The sequence below is a fragment of the Mesoplodon bidens genome (genome assembly GCF_964165515.1).
Source record: "Mesoplodon bidens genome assembly, chromosome: 6".
NCBI classification, from domain to species: Eukaryota; Metazoa; Chordata; class Mammalia; order Artiodactyla; family Ziphiidae; genus Mesoplodon; species Mesoplodon bidens.
The window spans coordinates 56,470,030-56,492,613 of record NC_138162.1 but is presented as its reverse complement, the minus strand read 5'-3'; positions in this window follow the sequence as shown (position 1 = coordinate 56,492,613).

Genomic DNA, 22,584 nt, shown 5'->3' with positions numbered 1-22,584 from the left:
ACAGCTTCTCTGGAGGCCTGTTGGCCTCTAGAATATTCAAGGAAAGATGGTTTGTGTTTGAGTGAAAATATGTTCACTTCTGGCCTTGGCTTACTAGCATAATGGTCTGAGAAATGTAAGCATGAGACAGCGAATTAAGGCAATGCCCCATATATGAGCCTCACATCTGACAACCCAACTGCGTAAACTGATAGGCCTTTTGGTTTTCTTTTTTTTTTAAATCAGTAAGGCTATTGGAAAATATCAAAGTTTTTATTCCTCTTAGCTGTTATCAAAATTTGGAATATAAAGCTATATGGCAATTTTTTAAATCACATAATTGATGAATTTTGAGACGATCTATCTGTTTCTATGGCATGTGAGGAGATGAAGGCCGATTTTAACTTTTACCATTTAGTATAGACCATTATACTGTTATCGTCTCATATCTGAATAGTCAAGAGGCAATATTACACTGAAAACTGGGAGTATGTCGAGTCCAGGACACATTTTTGAAGTATTTATCCTTTGTTTTGAGGGCCTTCCTACTTCTTTTTCTTTACTCCTGTCCTTACTTCCTCATGCCTCTGGCTGCTCTAACCCTTGATTTTTAAGTTCGACCTAAGCATGTCTTTACCTAAAGCCTTTCTTCTCATATTCCAAAACTGCTCTTCTGTCTTCTAAGCCTCTTGCTATTAAAGTACTCATTACTCTGGGGATATCTCAACTGGAGTTTAGGAGGGAAGTAATTTAAGGCAGCAAGTGCACTCTCCATAAAGGACTTAATTGTTAAACTAATTCTGTTAGAGTTATTTACCTTTCAAAATGGGCTTGTTAACCAAAATGAATCTTGATTTGGTAGAATTTCACGCCTGAGAAGCGGGAATGAGACATAGTTAGGCAGTGCGGAGAAGAGATTTTAGGGCAGTGGGGTCCTCTCACTCCTTGTTTATCATATGTACTTATACACGAGGTTAGATAACTGCAAATATTGATCAAATTGTTTATAATTTCATCATTACTGCCCTGTAGAATATTGATCAATACAAATAGATAATTTTGAGATGACATAGATGAAGATTTAATAAGAAGCATTTAGCTTGTTGGTCTGGTTCCCATCTCAGAGACAGTCATGCATGGGACAAGGTAGATGACTTGTTTAGATTCTAAGGTACTCCTAAGTGTTCTGCCTTGCTTGGTATGGTACCCTTCTCACCCTGCTTGAAGTTCACACTATAGGTCACTAGTGGGTTATAAAACAAATAGAAATAACCTCTAACTTTTAGTAGTGGTTTTCTCTCCCTCTTCTACTGGTACATGGTGAATTGATGGCATTCACCACTTGGTGACTTAGATTTTACAGGAATGAGATATAAAATAATTCTAGGCTATGGTTTTCTCAGAGCTGTGATAGGATGACAGCATATATTCAAAGGAACTGGTTGAAAGCCAGAGGAGAAAAGGAAGTGTGATGGCAGACTTCACTCCTATCATATTTCCCCCACAGGGACATGCAGATGTGGGCTTAGATGAAATGGAAAAAAATTTGGTGTCTAGTACTTAGGATTTCAATTCATTCTTCACATTCCTTTGAATTTCTGGGGTAACTTAATAAAGAAAAAGACCAATTTGGTTTTCAGGAACTTGAGAAAATCTACTATATTTGTGAAGCCAACACACCTCATGGGAAACAGGCAACTGGATAACCCAAGAGTATTTGAAAACTATGTCTGTTGGATAGAAAACATGTATAGGTCATAGAAATCACTTCTTAAGTTAGTCTTACATAAATATTTCAGCCTCCAGACAATGTGGTTACTTGAGAGGGTGTGGTATGAAGGAAAATATTTACAAGAGACAAGAGATATGGGAACATATGTATATGTATAACTGATTCACTTTGTTATAAAGCAGAAACTAACACACCACTGTAAAGTAATTATACTCCAATAAAGATGTTAAAAAATTTTAATTTTAAGAAGGCTGTGAGATGTTCAAATGCACATCAAGCAGAAAGTTGCATATTCAAGTCTGGAGTCCAAGGGAGACAACATGGCTTTCATATACGGATTCTCATTTGATGCTCTTGACAGACTATGGAGTATGTGTTGTTAGGACTTTCACTTTAGATATAAAAAAATTCAATCTTTGTGTGGCTGAGCAACTAGCCCTAGGACATTAGTTAAACTGACTACAATTTTGTATTTTCCCTCTTCAGCACCACCATGCCCTGTTGCTGAGGAACTTTCTCCAACATCCCCCTTTAAAATTAATTTTTAAATAAAACTCTTAAACTGTTATGCAGCCACCCTCACTAACCAACCAGTGAATGAAAAAATGAACAAACAAAACAGTAATCAAACAAAACCCTCCTTTCCCTGTCCTGGCTTTGTAAATGAGACCACCTCCCACACAATAACTCAGATGAGAAACTTAGGAGTCATTCTCGAGTTATCCTTTCCTTAACTCACATAGCTACTCGATCTGAATGTCCTATTGCTTCTACCACCAAAAATTATCTGGAAATTTTATCTTTTCTTTCTCCACTGCTGGTGGATTTCCTTCCACTTTTATTCTTTTTAACTGAAAACATTTTTAAAATTGAGGTGTAGTTTATATACATTATATTAGTTTCACCTGTACAACATACTGATTTGACGTTTATGTACATTATGAATTGATCATCATGGTAAGTCTAGTAACCATCTGTCACCATAAAAAGTTGTTAAAATAGTATTGACTCTATTCCCCATGCTGTACATTATATCCCCATGACTTATTTATTTTATAACTGGAAGTTTGTGCTTCTTAATTCCCTACACCTATTATGCCCAACTCCCCACCCCTATTCCCCCTGGCAAACCACCACTTTGTTTTCTGTATCTGAGTTGCTTTCTGTTTTGTTTTGGTTTTTTGTTTTTTAGATTCCACATATGAATAAAATTGTGTGGTATTTGTCTTTCTCTATCTTATTTCACTTAGCATAATACCCTCTAGGTCCATCCATGTTGTTGCAAATGTCAAGATTTCATTCTTTTTATGGCGGGTAATATTCCATTGTGTGTGTGTATGGTTGTGTGTGTGTGTGTCACACTTTCTTTATCCATTTATTCATAGATGGACACTTAGGTTGATTCCATATATTGGCTATTATGAACAATGCTGCAATGAACATAAGGGTGCATATATCTTTTCAAATTAGTATTTTCTTTTTTTTAATACCCAGAATTCGAATTGCTAATTTGTATAGTAATTCTATTTTTAATTTTTTGAGGAAGCTTTCCATAGTGGCAGCACCAATTTACATTCCCACCCACAGTGCACAAGGATTTCCTTTTCCCCCACCACCTTGCCAACACTTGTTATTTGTTGTCTTTTTTATAATGCCCATTCCGATGGGTATGAGGTGATATCTCAATGTGGTTTTGGTTTGCACTTCCCTCATCTTTAGTAATGTTGAGCATCTTTTCATGTGTCTGTTGGCCATCTGTATGTCTTCCTTGGAAAAATATCTATTCAGGTCCTCTGCACTTTTCTTTTTTTTTCTCCAGTATGCGGGCCTCTCACTGTTGCAACCTCTCCCGTTGCGGAGCACAGGCTCCGGACGCACAGGCTCAGTGGCCATGGCTCACGGGCCCAGCCGCTCCGCGGCATGTGGGATCTTCCCGGACCGGGGCATGAACCCGTGTCCCCTGCATTGGCAGGCGGACTCTCAACCACTGCGCCACCAGGGAAGCAAGCCCCTCTGCCCATTTTTTAATCTGATTTGTTTTTGGATATTGAGTTGTGTGAGTTCTTTATATATTTTGGATATTAACCCCTTGTCGTATGTATTATTTGCAAATATCTTCTCCCATTGAGTAGGTTACCTTTTCATTTTGTTGATGGTTTCCTTCACTGTGAAAAAGATTTCTAGTTTGATGTAGTCCCATTTGTTTATTTTTGCTTTTGTTGCCCTTACCTGAGGAGACATGTCCAAAAAATTATTATTAAGACTGATGGCAAAGAGCATACTGCCTGTGTTTTCTTTTAGGAGTTTTGTGGTTTCAGGTCTTACATTTCAGTCTTCAGTCCACTTAGAGCTTTGTTTTGTATATGGTGTAAGAAAGTAGTCCAGTTTCATTATTTTGCATGTAGCTGTTCACTTTTCTCAACACTATTTATTGAAGAGACCAGCTTTTCCCCATTGTATATTCTTGGCTCCTTTGTTGTAAAGCAATTGATCCTGTAAACATGAGTTTATTTCTGGGCTCTCTATTCTGTTCCACTGATCTATATGTCTATTTTTGTGAGAGTACCATACAGTTTTGACACTATAGCTTTGTAGTATAGTTTGAAATCAGAAAATATGATACCTCCAGCTTTGTTCTTTCTCAAGATTGCTTTGGCTATTTGGGGTCCTTAGTGGTTCCATACAAATTTTAGGATTTTTTGTCCCAGTTTGTGAAAAATGTCATTCATGTTTTGATACAGATTGCATGGAATATGTAGATTGCTTATGGAAACTGTAACAATATTAATTCTTCCAATCCATGAGCACCATATAACTTTGCATTTATTTGTGTTATGTATGGCTGTTAGCATAATGGACACCATCTTGGGTCCTTACAGTTTCTCCTGTCCTGCTGACCCTACCCAGGACTGTACTGTGCAGTAAATTACCATTCTGTCATCAAGGGCTTTGTAGTTAATAGGTATTGTTTAATAATCATTAGGACCAGGAGGCTTCTATGCTCTGTTAGTCCCCATAAAATGATTAAAACCTTCACTGATGTGTTCCTCATGCCCACAAGAGTAGTTATCCATTCATAAATCTTTTTTTTTTTTTTGCGGTACGCGGGCCTCTCACTGTTGTGGCCTCTCCTGTTGCAGAGCACAGGCTCCAGATGCGCAGGCTCAGCGGCCATGGCTCACGGGCCTAGCCGCTCCACAGCATGTGGGATCTTCCCAGAGCAGGGCACGAACCTGTGTCCCCTGCATCAGCAGGCGGACTCTCAACCACTGCGCCACCAGGGGAGCCCCCTTTTTTCTTTTAACATCTTTATTGGAGTGTAATTGCTTTACAATGGTGTGTTAGTTTCTGCTTTATAACAAAGTGAATCAGTTATACATATACATATGTTCCCATATCTCTTCCCTCTTGCATCTCCCTCCCTCCCACCCTCCCTATCCCACCCCTCTAGGTGGTCACAAACCACCGAGCTGATCTCCCTGTGCTGTGCGGCTGCTTCCCACTAGCTATCTATTTTACGTTTGGTAGTGTATATATGTCCATGCCACTCTCTCACTTTGTCACAGCTTACCCTTCCCCCTCCCCATATCCTCAAGTCCATTCTCTAGTAGGTCTGTGTCTTTATTCCCATCTTACCCCTAGGTTCTTCATGACCTTTTTTTTTCTTATATTCCATATTTATGCATTAGCACATGGTATTTGCTTTTCTCTTTCTGACTTACTTCACTCTGTATGACAGACTCTAGGTCCATCCACCTCACTATAAATAACTCAATTTTGTTTCCTTTTATGGCTGAGTAATATTCCATTGTATATATGTGCCACATCTTCTTTATCCATTCATCTGTTGATGGACACTTAGGTTGCTTCCATGTCCTGGCTATTGTAAATAGAGCTGCAATGAACATATTGGTACGTGACTCTTTTTGAATTATGGTTCATATAATTGACTTAGGAATGCACATACTATTTCAAAGTACCTACCACCATCCTCTAGGTTAACTGTTTTTTAGTGTCAAGGTGACTAAGTTCAATGGGCACTTTTCATTTCCTCCGTCCTCCAACAGCATCATGTTCAGTTTCTTTCATCAGTGCCTTATAGTTTTCAGAGTACGTCATTCAGCGCCTTGGTTAAATTTATTCCTAAGTGTTTTATTCTTTTTGATGCAATTGTGAATGGGATTATGTCTTAATTTCCCTTTATGATAATTTGTTATTAGTATATAGATATGCAACATATTTCTATGTATTGATTTTTTATTCTGCAACTTTACTGAATTCATTTCTTAATTCTAGTAGTTTTTTGATGACATATTTAGGATTTTCTATATATAGTATCATGTTATCTGAAAACAGTGACAGCTTTACTTCTTTCCAAATTGGATGCCTTTTATTTTATTTTTATTTATTTTTTTGTCTGATTGCTGTGGCTAGGACTCGCAATACTATGTTGAATAAAAGTGATGAGAGTGGACATCCTTGTCTTGTTCCTCACCTTAGAGGAAAAGCTTTCAGCTTTTCACTGGTTTTGTCATATATGGCCTTTATTATGTTGAGGTGTGTTTCCTCCATACACATTCTGAGAAATTTTATCATAAGTGAATGTTGAATTTTGTCATTTTATTCCATTTAGTTCAGAAAAGATACTTGATATGATTTAAATCTTCTTAAATTTATTGAGACTTATTTGTGGTCCAGCATGTGACCTGTCCCAGAGAATATTCCAAGTGCGATTAAAAAGAGTGTGTACCAGTACCATACTGTCTTGATTACTGTAGCTTTGTAGTATGGTTTGAAGTCAGGGAACCTGATTCCTCTAGCTCCGTTTTTCTTTCTCAAGAGTGTTTTGGCTATTCAGGGTCTTTTGTGTTTCCATACAAATTGTGAATTTTTTTGTTCTAGTTCTGTGAAAAATGCCAGTGGTAGTTTGATAGGGATTGCATTGAATCTGTAGATTGCATTGGGTAGTATAGTCATTTTCACAATGTTGATTCTTCCAGTCCAAGAACATGGTATATCTCTCCATCTGTTTGTATCTTTAATTTCTTTCATCAGTGTCTTATAGTTTTCTGCATACAGGTCTTTTGTCTCCTTAGGTAGGTTTATTCCTGGATATTTTATTCTTTTTGTTGCAATGGTAAATGGAAGTGTTTTCTTAATTTCCCTCTCTGATCTTTCATGGTTAGTGTATAGGAATGCAAGTGATTTCTGTGTATTAATTTTGTATCCTGTGACTTTACTAAATTCATTGATGAGCTCTAGTAGTTTTCTGGTGGAATCTTTAGGATTTTCTATGTATAGTACCATGTCATCTGCAAACAGTGACAGCTTTACTTCTTCTTTTCCAATTTGGATTCCTTTTATTTCTTTTTCTTCTCTGATTGCCATGGCTAGGACTTCCAAAACTATGTTGAATAATAGTGGTGATAGTGGGCACACTTGCCTTGTTCCTGATTTTAGAGGAAATGCTTTAGGTTTTTCACCATTGAGAATAATGTTTGCTGTGGGTTTCTCATATATGGCCTTTATTATGTTGAGGTACTTTCCCCCATGCCCACTTTCTGGAGAGTTTTTATCATAAATCAGTGTTGAATTTTGTCAAAAGCTTTTTCCACATCTATTGATATGATCACATGGTTTTTATTCTTCTTGTTAATATGGTGTATCACATTGTTGATTTGTGTATATTGAAGAATCCTCACATCCCTGGGATAAATCCCACTTGATCATGGTGAATGATCCTTTTAATGTGTTCCTGGATTCTGTTAGCTAGTATTTTGTCGAGGATTTTTGCATCTATGTTCATCAGTGATATTGACCTGTAATTTTCTTTTTTTGTGATATCCTTGTCTGGTTTTGGTGTTAGGGTGATGGTGGCCTCGTAGAATGAGTTTGCGAGTATTCCTACCTCTGCAACTTTTTGGAGGAGTTTGAGGATGATAGGTGTTAGCTCTTCTCTAAATGTTTGATAAAATTCACCTGTGAAGCCACCTGGTCCTGGACTTTTGTTTGTTGGAAGATTTTTAATCAGTTTCAATTTCAGCACTTGTGAATGGTCTGTTCATATTTTCTGTTTCTTCCTGGTTCAGTCTTGGATGGTTGTACCTCTCTAAGAATTTGTCCATTTCTTCCAGGTTGTCCATTTTATTGGCATAGTGTTGCTTGTAGTAGTCTCTTACGATCCTTTGTATTTCTGCAGTGTTAGTTGTAACTTCCCCTTTTTCAGTTCTAATTTTATTGATTTGAGTCCTCTCCCTTTTTTTCTTGATGAGTCTGGCTAAAAGTTTATCAATTTTGTTTATCTTCTCAAAGAACTGGCTTTTAGTTTTATTGATCTTTGTTATTTTTTTTCATTTCTATTTCATTTATTTCTGGGCTGATCTTTATGAATTCTTTCCTTCTGCAAATTTTGTATTTTGTTTGTTCTTCTTTCTCTGGTTGCTTTAGGTGTAAGGTTAGGTTGTTCATTTGAGATTTTTTTTTTCTTGATGTAGGATTGTATTGCTATAAACTTACCTATTAGAACTGCTTTTGCTGCATCCCATAGGTTTTGGGTTGTCATGTTTTTGTTGTCATTTTTTTCTAGGTACTTTTTATTTCCTCTTTGATTTCTTCAGTGATTTTGTTATTTAGTAACGTATTGTTTAACCTCCATGTGTTTGTGGGTTTTTTACAGTTTTTTTCCTGTAATTGATTTCTAATTTCATAGTGTTGTGGTCAGAAAAGATGCTTGATATGATTTCAATTTTCTTAAATTTACTGAGGCTTGATTTGTGACCCAAGATGTGATCTGTCCTGGAGAATGTTCCATGTGCTCTTGATAAGAAAGTGTATTTTGCTGCTTTATGTAGTGTCCTTTCTTGTCTCTTGTGACAGTTTTTATTTTAAAGTCTATTTTGTCTAATATGAGTATTGCTACTCCAGCTTTGTTTTGATTTCCATTCACATGTAATATCTTTTTCCCTCCTCTCACTTTCAGTCTGTATGTGTCCCTAGGTCTGAAGTGGGTCTCTTGTAGGCAACGTATATACAGGTCTTGTTTTTGTATCCATTCATCCAGTCTGTCTCTTTTGGTTGGAGCACTTAATCCATTTACATTTAAGGTAATTATCAACATGTATGTTCCTGTAACAATTTTCTTAATTGTTTTGGGTTTGTTTTTGTAGGTCTTTTTCTTCTCTTGTGGTTCCTGCCTAGAGAAGTTCTTTTAGCATTTTTTGCAAAGCTAGTCTGGTGGTGCCAAATTCTCTTAGCTTTTGCTTGACTGTAAAGCTTTTGATTTCTCCATCAAATCTGAATGAGATCCTTGCTGGGTAGAATAATCTTGGTTGTAGATTTTTCCCTTTCATCACTTTAAGTGTATCCTGCCCCTCCCTTCTGGCCTGTAGAGTTTCTGCTGAAAGATCAGCTGATACCATTTGGGGATTCCCTTTTATGTTATGTGTTGCTTTTCCCTTGCTGCTTTTAATATTTTTCTGTTTAATTTTTGATAGTTTGATTAATATGTGCCTCGGCATATTTCCCCTGGGTTTATCCTGTATGGGACTCTCTGTGCTTCCTGGACTCGATTGAATATTTCCTTTCCGATGTTAGGGAAGTTTTTGACTATAATCAGTTCAAATATTTTCAGACCCTTTCTCTTTCTCTTCTTCTTCTGGGACCCCTATAATTCTAATGTTGGTGCATTTAATGTTGTCCAGAGGTCTCTGAGACTGTCCTCAATTCTTTTCATTCTTTTTTCTTTATTCTGCTCCCTGGCAGTTATTTCCAACATTTTATCTTCCAGCTCATGTATCCATTCTTCTGCCTCAGTTATTCTGCTACTGATTCTTTCTAGTGTATTTTTAATTTCAGTTATTGTGTTGTTCATCACTGTTTATTTCTTCTTTATTATTTTTTTTTTTTTTGATGTGGACCATTTTTAAAGTCTTTATTGAATTTGTGACAATACTGCTTCTGTTTTGTGTTTTGGTTTTTTGGCCACAAGGCATGTGGGATATTAGCTCCCTGACCAGGGATGATACCCGGACCCCCTTCATTGGGAGGCAAAGTCTTAACCACTGGACCACCAGGGAAGCCCCTCTTCTTTTGTTCTTCTAGGTTCTTGTTAAAGGTTTCTTGTATTTTCTCCGTTCTATTTCTGAGATTTTGGATCATCTTACTATCATTACTCTGAATTATTTTTCAGATAGATTGCCTGATTCCTCTTCATTTATTTGGTCCTATGGGTTTTTACCTTGCTACTTCAACTGCAATATATTAAATGGGCCAAAAATCACCTTTGGTTTTTTAAGTAAAAATAGAGACACATTTTTCATCTTCACCAAGAACTTTACTGAACATATTCACCCTTTTGTTCCACTGCCTTCTGCCATTTTTCAGGCAACTTCATAATTCCATCTTCCCAAAACTTTTTATCTTTTTGAGCAAAGAACTGTTCCAAGTGCCTTTTACATTCTTCCAGGGAATTGAAATTTTTTCCATTAAGAGAATTTTGTAAAGACCAAAATAAATGGAAATCCGAAAGTGCAGTGTCTGGTGAATATGGCAGACGAATCAGAACTTCTCATCCAAGCTGTAACAGCTTTTGCCTGGTCATCAAAGAAACATGAGATCTTGTGTTATCCTGATGGAAGATTATGCTAATTCTGGGAACTTTTCATTGAGTGCCACTTTCAGTTGGTCTAATCGGGAGGACAACTTGTTGGAATTAATCACTTGGTTTTCTGGAAGGAGCTCATAACAGAGGACTCCCTTCCAATCCCACCATATACACAACATCACCTTCTTTGGATGAAGACAGGCCTTTGGTATGGTTGGTGGTGGTTCATTTCTCTTACCCCAGGATCTCTTCCATTCCACGTTGTTGTACAGTATCCACTTTTCTTTGCCCATCACAATTTGTTTTAAAAATGGGACGTTTTCATTATGTTTTAGTAGAGAATCTCATGCAGAAATATGGTCAAGAGGGTTTTTTTCCCTTAACTTATGTGGAACCCAAACATCAAAGCGATTCACATAACCAAGCTGGTGGAAATGATATTCAATGCCTGGTTGGATATTTTGAGTATGCCTGCTATCTCCCGTGTGGTATAAAGTTGATTGTTCTCAATTATTATTTTGATTTGATCACTATCAACTTCAACTGGTCTACCCAACCATGGAGCATCATCCAGCGAGAAATCTCCAGCACGAAACTTTGCAAACCACTTTTGACACGTTCAGTCAGTCACAGCACCTTCTCCATATGCTGCACAAATCTTTTCATGCATTTCAGTTGAGTTTTTACCTTTCTTGAAATAATAAAGCATAATATGCTGAAAATGTTGCTTTTTTTCATCTTCAATATTAAAATAGCTACACAAAAATTCACCAATTTTGATGTCTTTTTTTAAATGCATGCTGATATGACAGCTGTCGCATACAATCTAACAAAATTGTTTCAAATGAAGTTAAAGACAACTAAGTGCTACTAGAGCCATCTTATGGAAAAAACTGAAAGAACCTTTTGGCCCACCTGATATTTCTGTCTTCTCATTTTGTCTAATTTACTGTATTTGAGGTCTCCTTTCCACAGGCTGCAGGTTCATAGTTCCTCTTGCTTCTGGTATCTGCCCCCAGTGGGTGAAGTTGGTCCAGTGGCTTGTGTAGGCTTCCTAGTGGGAGGGACTGGTGCCTGTGTTCTGGTGGGTGGAGCTGAATCTTTTCCCTCCGATGGGCTGCATCAGGTGGTGTGTTTTGGGGTGTCTGTGGGCTTAGTACAACTTCAGGCAGCCTGTCTGCTGATGGGTGAGTTTGAAACATCTCACTTGTCTGAAACACCTCCCTTGTCTTAAAGGAGAATGCATTATGATAAGAAAATAGATGAGCAAATGACTGATTGTAATATAGTAAGAAAGTTCTTGAAGTCTTCATTTTCCCTTTGAAGGTCACTGCTGGGGTAGCAGGGGAGAGAGGCAATAGTTTAAGTAGGGTCCATGTGATTCTGAATTAAAACTGTAAAGTGGTATGTGGATTAGACTTCCATTGCTGCAGTACTTAGACTATTTGAGTAACTCTTCAGAAGTCAGAATAAAGACAAAACTGAGCTGGAGCATGGTGAATATATATTCCTGACTATTGAGATTTGTTCTGTACTTGTGCTAGAAAAAAAGACATGTCTAAGCCACAGTAATGATCATACTATTAGTATTCATCTGTATAAGGATAATTGATTTACTAAAATCTGATTAGATTAATGCTATTATTATGATCTGGAAATTATTTTCATTAAAAAAAAAAAAGCCCAAAGTCAGTGCCATAGACAGAGACTGAGGGTATATATTCCATCAGTACCACTGGGGCTTGGTCCACTCATAGTGTAGAGGACTATGAAAGAACATTATCTTATTTAGTGTGAGGAGTATTTCTCTGAGTTACTAGTTAATGCAGTAAACTTTGTTTTCATTAATGAGAACATTGGAATTGCTAGAAAGTTCCTTTTCTTTTTCCATGAAGTTTATGTTTTTCATTAGGAAATTAAATATTATATAAAGACAGGGAAACAGAACAGTGAAAAGGATAAATATCTATTTTTTATCATCCAAAATAATCACTGTTAATAACTATATGTATTCTTGCATTTCTTTTCTACACATATTTATGTATTTTTTGCTTTATATGTTTGACATTGTCCAGATTGTATTACCCCAAAATATATTTTTTATTATTGTTTTAACATATATAATAGCAAATACAAATAGGCATATCATGCCTTTCATATCTCCTGTTACTAAATCACTTAGCAGAAGGGGAAGGGGAGGGGAAAAAACAACTACAATGAATTCTATACTTGTGATGTATATGTTTAATTCATTTAATTAACATAAAACCATGTAAGGAAAATGTTCTCTTGACTTTAAAGAAATGAAATCTTAGAGAAGGACTTGCCTGAGTTTGTAGAATAACTTTATAAAGGTGTATTTGAGATTTGAACCCAAGACTATAGAACTCCTAAAAATGTTCTTAGACTTCTCTACAGAAGCAAGAGAGATAAAAAAATGAAGGAACAATCATGGGAGCTGTAGAATGATTGGCAGAAAGGTGAGGGGATAATAAGGTAATAGGTTCATTTCCAAAGAGCAAAAGTTTCTTCAATTTAACCTTCCTGATCTAAAATTTGAGGAAATGCAATTGAACAAAGGGAGAAATGGCAGGAAGAAGAAATAGGTTAAATTCTATTTCCATTAAATTTTTAATTTTTAAATATTTTTTAGCTAAGCAATCCTATGGCTACTTGAGTAACATTTTTACGCTATATTTGGAACCTTGTTGTTTTAACAAGTGCTGTCCATTTGCCATATTATTTAAAAGAAAAGCTTCTTTAAATTAGTTATTTAGTCTTTGCTTCTAAAATATGTCATCTTACGGGCCTATGAAGCGTTAGGTCTCCTATTTGTGAAGGATAGGCTGACTCTGCTTAGGTAAAGTCATCAGAGGTGGTTTAAAGATTGGGTTTTATTGTTGGATGGTCTGGATGCTAGTTTGTGAATCTGAGTTGGTAATGAGCTGTTTTTCTCAAAACATCGTTGAAAGATCAACCAGTTCACTTATGTTTATCTTAAGGTTTTCAGAGAAAAATGAGGTGAAGACCAATGCATCTCTTCTAGGGAGATCCTCACCTTGAATTTCTGTATACAGAATAGCCTTGAATAATCCAACCTCAAACCAAAATTACCATATATGAATATCCAAAAACCCAGTGAAAACTCTTGTTTTTCCCCACAATCATCTGCCTAACATTTTTTGCTTTTTTTATCCCAACAATCCCATATCTGCAAGGAAAACTGTGATAATCCCCATGAAAGAAATCAAAGAAGATATTTATCTCTTTCTTCTCTTACTTCCATCAATGTTTTTTTACTTACACAATTCCATCAATGTTTTTTTCAACTTCATTCTGTTTTATTCTTTGCTCTTCATTACCTGGAGACATACCCAGATCATTACTCCCTTTAAAATTCTTTTGTTTGTTTGTTTTATTATGGCAACTGCATCCTAACTGGCTTTCCAGGCTTCAAATTTCCCTCTGTTTTCATCATACACAATGATGCCCAGGTAGTCTCCTTTGGTCACCACTTCGATCATATTGTCCATCTGCTGAATGTTCTGTGATGCTTCTAGTATCACCAACCTGTAAGGTCCCAGATGTAGAGTCTTCTCTCATTTAATACCTGTGACACTGTCTGGTACCTAGCAGAACATGAAGATTTATTTAGTGAATAAAGAGTGAATGTTCACTAAATTAATGGAGCTAGGGGGTGGGGAGCTAGTATAACTATATGGATTTTTTCTGTTGTCTCGAAATTTCAGGTCAAACCCCAAAGCAAACAAAAATATCTCCACATGCTAAAGAGAACACCGAGCTGCAACTGGTTACCATACCTCTAGGACAATGTATCTCATCTGGGGTGATTTTGCCCCCAAAGACTATTTGGCAATGTTTAGAGACATATTTGATTGTCATACCTCAAGGGGAAGGGAAGCTTCTGGCATCTAGTGAGTAGGGAGCAGGGGCACTGTTAAATATCCTACACTGTACAGCTCTGCCTCCTCTCCTCAAACAAAAGAAAAAAGATCTTATCCAGAGTGTTAATAATTCTATGGATGAGAAACCACCTCTAGGATTTAAGAAGATCATTTAAATTCTCTCACTCACTGTTCAACCTATATAGTCAAAACAGAGAAAATGAAGAAAAAATTTGTAAGAATCGGGAGTAATAGCTTTAGGGGTGAAGTATTTTTGTTTTTCTCTTCTCCTTTACCTTCAAATCAAGTGAAGGAGGCTCCAAGAAAATCTCTTATGGTTTTTGGAGGAGGTTGCAAGCTGGGAAAATGGCATCTCACACCCGAGCTGGGTGTTTGCTGAGCTACAGAGACTAATTTACTTGCTTTATCTAAGACAGGAGTAGAGTGAGGAAGGCAGTTCTTAGAAGTGCTTGACATGCATTCTGAGAGTTTGAGAGTGTACGTGAATAAAGAGACTGGTTCTTGGCTCCTGCCTTGAGAATTCTCAAGTTGGGAGAGTGAGTGGAGTGGTCTGTGACAGCAGGCCATGGGAGGAGGGCAGTGAGAAGCAGATGGAATCTTCACGTTTGGGTTTGACAAGAAGACATGAGTTTTATACCTTAAAAGGTATCTGGACTCAAGATAGTTTGATGGAACTGTGCTCGTGAGGACAGCCTGCTTGGGCAAGGAATCTCCAACAGTCTGAAGCTCCAGAGTATCTGCTGGAAGCAAGAGATGAATAGTGGGGTGTTGCAAGAGGTCAGGTGGTTATTGTTTTGCTTGCTTGAGGAAATTGGATGGTAGGAAGGTCACTGCAGGGCCTATGAGAGAGCTGGGAATATGCACTGCAAGAAAGCAGGTGTTTGGGCATCTGCCACACTGAGGGAACAAACGGTCAGATTACAACAGCACTTTATGCTTGTTTCCCACCCCCATACCCCCTCCTGAGTCCTAATATAGTGCAGGAGGAAGAGGACCAAATAGCATCCCAGAGGAAAAGGAGGGGCAAATAAAAGAAGGAGGAAAGAAAAAGTCCAAGAACAAGGAAGAGTAAAAGCCTCTCTTTCCGTAGAGGTTTCTAAGCCTGGGTGATGTGAGGAGAGACTGAATTGGATGTGAAATTGCAGTTTTGGTTTTAGACTAGACTAGGCTATGTAATATCTGAAAGTGAATTCTCAGTTGCCAAAGTGTGTTGTTTTTTTTTTTCTCGTAAATGAAAGTGGCCAGAAAGCTGAAGGAATTACTCAAGGTGTTGTCTAGGACCAGAAAAGAGATCTAGTCTAGCATGTTTGAAGGAACTAGTTGGGGGAAAAAGTGTTCCTGGCTTGTTTTCCATAGAGTTCAGCCTGATTAAAAATCAGTTATGTTAGCCTTTATTGCACACTTTATATGGGTCAGTATCATGTTTGTTAAATGTTTACATGTGCTAAAGCATTTAACAATTCCAATAGTCCCCCAAGATAAGAAGATTTTAAAATGAAGAAGAAAAGTTCTGTAGAGGTTAAATAATGTATCATGATGAAATAAGGGTAAATCCTTTCTAGGTTCTTCTGTTTTGAATGTTTTCTCTAATAGCTAATAATTTAAGAACTAAAATTTTTATTTCTGGGAGTTTTGAACAACCAAGAATGGAATTTTAGCCATATTAATAAAAATTCCATCTTATATAGAAATTAACAGGATAATTTAAGCCTAAGGACAATCAGGTTTGTTCTGCTTTGACTCATAGCCACACGTTTTGTCATGAGCTCCTAAGATTATGCGCTATTCTGACAGGTTAAGAAGTTCTTACCTTACGTATTGATATTGCTATCAGCTAAAGCAACCTATCCTTTAGTACTAGAGCTGTCTCCATTCTGAATTATTAAATATGCTTACAACTGAGTGAGAAATGAGTTCGTCTGAGTTGCATTGAAAGCGCCGTGTAAGGGTGGAAGAGCTCATTTAGGTGATGATCTGGTAAGTTAGTATACACTAGCTGGCGCCCCTTCTCCACTCTCACTTATATGTGTGTGCATATATGTGTGGCCAGAGATGTGCTAAAATGCAGCAAGTCAATAATTAATTTTTATTAGATCTTGCTGTTTGTTTTCACAGTTTTGATCTTAAAACTCCCAGAGAGTTCTGATTCCAGGGGTGAAATGATACCATTTTGCTACCTTATTTGTCTTTTACAAATCATACTAAAATGATCATTAAATAAGCATGTACGTATCTAAGGATGTAGTAAGATAGAAGTCAACACTCATTATGACGGAATCTGAAGTCTAAACTGGGCTTCTTTGAAAGCATTAACAAGGATACCATTATTTATAACTGTTCATCTCCTTGGGATAAATGAATACCTATAAAGTATGCAAACCTCTGTTTGCATTCTTAAATGGAGCTTCATCAGGCCTCAGTACTGTTTCTCTTGTGGATTTTATCTTTGCTCTGCACTGAGCATCTTGAGTATTAGACTTCCTGAAATTGCAAGACTGACTCCATTTTGTGTGTAAGATTTACACTCAAATGATGAGGAAAAAAATCTTTTCATGCCCATTGCCTTCCTCCCTCCATGAATTTTCTCTCATCCATTTACTACGTCACTTACTCATGTACTTATTCATTTGTTTATTCCCTCACATCCATTCTGGAATTCAATCATTCATTCAGTAAACCTTTATTGAATGTGTTTAATGAATATGTGACTATAAAGGGAGAAACTCGCACAGGACTATTCAGTTCATTTTACAAAACTATCACTAAGGATTAATGCCTCTTGGTGTCAAGTTTGACATTCCTCTGACTTCTTTACTTACAATTCTCTTTTTGATCCCTTACTCCTAGATTAGTGAAAAGCAACACCATCTCGCGAGCTGTTCACACTGACTCTGGGCATCACCTCAATCTCTCCACTTCTAGTCCATTACCAAATTTCATTGATTCTGCAAATTAGTATCTTGAGAATCCAGATCGTTGTCTCTCACCTCATTGCTCCTGCCTTGGTCCAGACCACCCTCTCCTATCATATGGGTTCTTGTAAGAGCTTATTAAATGAACTTCTTGACACTAGTCTTGCCTACTTCTCATCTACTTTCCAAAGAGTGATATTTAGAAAGTAAAAATTTAGTAGTGTTAATTCCCACTGAACAATGTTTCAGTGGCTTTGTATTGTCCTGATTATAAAGCCCTAAATCCACAGCAAACAAGTAAGTCCCTTCACAACATGGCTCTGCTTTCCCTACAACATCGTAACTTGACACTTGCATCATACGTTGTGCTAATGGGCATAGAGAGAGACTTCTTGTAAAGCAAAAAGACCATTCTTTCATTCTGTTACCCCTTCTGTCTTGAACATTCCCTTTGTTTCCTCATAACACCCCTCCCTTCTTTTTGTTTTTGCCTGATTAGTTATCAATCATCTTTAAGTTTTCGACTCAGTTTTATTACTTTCCGCTTGAACTGAGTTGGGTCTCTGGTTACCTGCTCCCTGTAGCTCTGGACTTCCTGTGACTTACCATTTACCACACTCCACACTCTGGACTCTCAGCTCTGGGAGACAGAGGCTGTGTCTACACTTCTTTCCACTGAATTCCCACAGTTTGACACATAGTAGGTGCTAAATAATACTTGTTAATTTAATGAATTTCTCTGAACCTAGTACTTTTTTATATTTCAAGCCTAGTTTAAAGAATTTTAGATATTGATAGATAAATGTATACACAGATCTTCCTCAACTTAAGATGGGATTATGTCCAATAAACCCATCCTAAGTTGAAAATATGCACCTAACCAACTGAACATCGGAGCTTAGTGTAGCCTACCTTAAACGTGCTCAAAACACTTACAGTAGCCAATAGTTGGACAAAATTGTCTAATACAAAATGTGATTTATAATAGTGTTGAATATTTCATGTGATTTATTGAATACTCTACTGAAAATGAAAAACAGAATGGTTGTATGCATACAGAATGGTTACAAGTGTATCAGTTGTTGACATCCATGATCAAGTGGCTGATTGGGAGCCGCCCAGAGGGTATCACTGCATATCACTAGCCTGGAAAAAGATTAAAATTCAAAATTTGAGGTATGATTTCTACTGAATGCATATCAAATTTATACCATTGTAAAGTCAAAAAACCCTAAGTTGAACCACTGTAAGTTGGGGAATGTCTATACACACCTATACACCTTCTCCTTTCCCTTGGTTATTGCATTTTATGTACCCTACTCAGGGAAGAGTGCTACACAAGCCTCAGGACTGGATTGGATAATTCTTTACTTCATCAGGCTGTTAATCCTACATGCCTGTGGTGATAAACCCCAGAAAATCTGGATAATCCTATATAGTGTTCAGAGAGAGCTGGAAACAGCTATAAATACATATCATACTGTCAAATACCATTATCATTTAGACAACTTTGCAGTTCCTTCCAAGTTATATGAGGTTATTCTTGCCTCATAACGTCTTTCCAAGCCTTTTCCCACTTACTTCCTATTATTCCCTTCACTTTCTATGTTCCTCCTTGGTCTACCAACCCTCTCCCATTTGTCCCTTTCCTTCTTCCTTTTTATTAATTTTTGACACTTTTCCCTTCTACCTCAATTTTGCATCTAGGAATTCTGTCATTCCCTCTGACATTGCTCTTCCTTCCTTTTCTCTCCTGTCCTTCCTTCATTGCATTGTTTTTTCCTTTGGTGATACTTCTGTGTCTTTCTTCTTTCTCTTCTTTTACATTCTCTTTCGTCTTCTACCCTCTGCTCCTAGTCGGGTAATGTGAGTACCTGATGTGTGTGTGTGTGTGTGTGTGTGTGTGTGTGTGTAGGGGGAGTTGCCTGATGGCCACAGTAAACTCCAGTGTTCTCCAATGCAGCCCCATTTATTCTAGATTAGTATCCATATGACTCACAGGCAGGGAGAGTAGTTGAAATTCCATAGATAAGCAAATAATTCTTGGCAGTTTCAAAATGAAAGCAACTGCACTGCCAAAAGGCTCTGTTTACCACACAAAACAAATGTTGTTACTATTTCAATTCCAAAAAAGCATCTTAAAAGCATCCTTTCACAAGAACATTGTTCTAGCCTTTATGTCTAATTAGATGTAAAGAAAATCTTTTGTTATTTTTGTTACACAATTTAGGCTTGGCTAATAACCAGAGATAAATAATGGTTTACCCCTGCTGGGTTCTGTAGCAACACCCTTCTGAATAAAATAAGTGCACATGTGCAGTACAAATCCTGTGAAAGGCCTTTCTTTTCTATGCTTATTTTTCTTTCATCCTCATCCTGATTCCTTTCACCTAAGAATAATCCTCTTTTATTTTTTCTTGAGGAGCTGTGCAGCATGATTTCCATAAATATTTTGGGGAAAATAGCCTAGTTTTTTTCCTTCATTTCCCCATTTTGTATGTTTTCAACTAGAACATAGCCAGAGTCTATTGGCTTCTTTAGTTGTAACTAAGCTATTCTATTGAGACAGGATGGGATAGGGTGATTAAAAAGACATCAGAATAGAGAGGTGATTGGCCCATGCTGTACTGGCAAGGTAAACTACACTAGGGTGTTTTTTTTCCCTCCATATACACAATCTTTCTTTTTCTCCTCCAGAAACCGAGATTCCTTTATTCAGTATGTTGTTTGTTCTTTTTGCTTACACAGTTTTAACTTTGTTTTTTACACAAGAAACACATTGTCTGCTCTGAACACAGTGCATATCTTTGATTTTCTACCTATTTGTGTTTGCTGCTGCTCTGATATTCAAGTACAGATAGGAGGGCTAATGTATGGCAAGCACCCAAAACCCTGGAATAGGTGCCACCTGGAGCTAAGGCAAAGAGTACATCCTAGCACACAGCTGAAGTCAGGAGACTTGGGCTTTTGTTTCTGACTTGACCCCAGACTTCCATTTAGACTTGAGCAAATCTCTTGACCAATCTGCATCTTTAAATTCGTCTTTACCTTTGCATTCTCATTACAGAATCAAACGATATGCCATGCCTGACATTTTTGAATAAAAAACTCGAATGTTATTTTAACATAACTTGTTTTGTGCTGCTGAAAGGGTTAAATTGTACATATTTTTTTTACCTTCTGTCAATTGCAAAATAAGTTGGTTTCCACTTTCCTTTGGAGAAAAAAGTGACCTGTCAATATGTGTGCCATACTCCATGCTAGACCCTGATCACTGTTTACACATTGTCCTCTCAGAGTAATAACTGGAAGTAGGTTCTATTGTGTCTATTCTCCAGATGAAGAAACTGGGGCTCAAATTTTGGAATTGATTCATGAATTCACATCAAGTGAATGGCAGAAGTAGGACTGAACCCCAGGGTTGCTGGACTACAAAGTCTGTGCTTTTTCCATTACCAACATGTGTACAGACAGTCCATGACTTAACAATGGTTTGGCTTAGGATTTTTCAACTCTGTGGTGGTGCGAAAGCAATATGCATTCAGTAAAAAACTGTTCTTGGAATTTGGAATTTTGATCTTTTCTGGCCTAGTGGGTATGCAGTATGATATCTCCCTTGTTGCTGGGCGGAGGCAGTGGGCCACAGCTCCCAGCTGGCCACACGATCATGAGGGTAAACAACTGATTCATTTACCAACCATTCTGTACCTATACAACCATCTGTTTTTCACTTTCAGTACAGTATTCAATAAATTACATGAGATAGTCAACACTTTATTACAAAATAGGCTTTGTGTCAGATGATTTTGCCTAACTCTAGGCTAATGCAAGTGTTCTGAGCAAAATTAAGGTAGGCTAGGCTAAGCTATGATATTCGGCAATTGGTGTATTAAAAACTTTTTCAACTTAGGCTATTTTCAACCTACACTGGTTTTTTAGAGATGTAACTCCATCACAAATCAAGGAAGATCTGTATACTCTATTGTGAATAATTTCTTATTCATCTGCTAATTCTTTTTCCCCTATATTTTAGGTGTTACTCTTAATAGGATTAATCCATCAAGAGGATTTTTCCTTAGTGCACGAGCAGGGTGCCCTTCAATTAGGAGAAATAGTAAAGACAGTACTAGATCAATCATGTTAATTTCCTATTTCCTAATTATTGTTTCCTAATTATAATTTTACCTTATAGTTATATATTCAGGTAAATGTTTGTTTATCAATATTTATTCAGATAAATATTGCCTGAATGTGCTTGGTGGTATTTACCCAAAGAAATGCCATCAATAGCCATGGCAATTTACTTGTTTAAGTAAATAATGATTTAAATAATTTAATCAAAATTGGGTCATTTAACTCTACTTTAATTGAATCCTTTTATAAGCACATATTTGCAATACTGTGCCAGGTAGAGGCAGAAATGAGTATAAATCTAACATTGTTTAGAGTGTGCTAGGTGAAGTCAGAAATAATGTGCAAATTAGAGGGCATAACAAAGTCTCTGAAAGCTAGTTATCATTGTTACGCATATTTTTCAGGTTTAGTGAGTTAGCCGCACTCAAGCCTGTGAGTAGAATTATGTCTTTTTAAAAATGATAAAGTTAAATTCTTCCAAATAAATCTTTTAATGGGATTTTCTTGTCTTTCTTTAGGGTATCACAAAGTGCAGCAATGACAATTCCAAACCCTGCATGATTTGTGGGACCAGGATTTCTGTAGTACTTACTATCTGGCTTTTAACTGACTCTAGATGAAGTGTGAGAGTGGCTTGCCAATAATAATAAAAGGAGATGTAGCCATCAGCAATAGTAGAAGTTGTAAGAGTAGTAGTTAGTGGCTGTTCTAATAGTGGAAGATAGCAGCAGGAGTGGCTGCCCAATGCCCCTTTTCTTGGTGCTAGCCTCCTACATAGGAGTGGATCTCTAGTGGTGGTGTCTGTGGATTCCTGTTCTTGGCTCATGGATGCAGGAGTACTAAATATCCTGAACCATGTTGGAGCAATAAGATGCTATCTCCTTGAATCTGAATCTTGGAATGAAGACCTAGAGCACATTTCAGGTTGTGTGCCATTAATGCTGCTGACACTAGACCCCTGCAGCTGTGGCCCCTGGGTGACCCTAATTGCTGTGTATCTAAAGCATTGATTTTCAAATTCTTCCACCAAGTGTCCTTCAAATACTCTGCCCTGCTCTCCCCTTTTTGAATTAATCTAGTTATTTTATTGACTTGCAATCAAAAACATTTTAACTACTACAATAATAGTGTTATAATTATTATAACAATAGTGTTATATTGAGCTTTTAGTACAAGCAGGCATTGGTTTACTTCATACTCTGTATCATATAATCTACACAATAACCTTATAGAATAGATACTATTATTATTTCTATTGTAAGATTATTATAAGGCTGACAGAAGTTAAGTAATATAAAA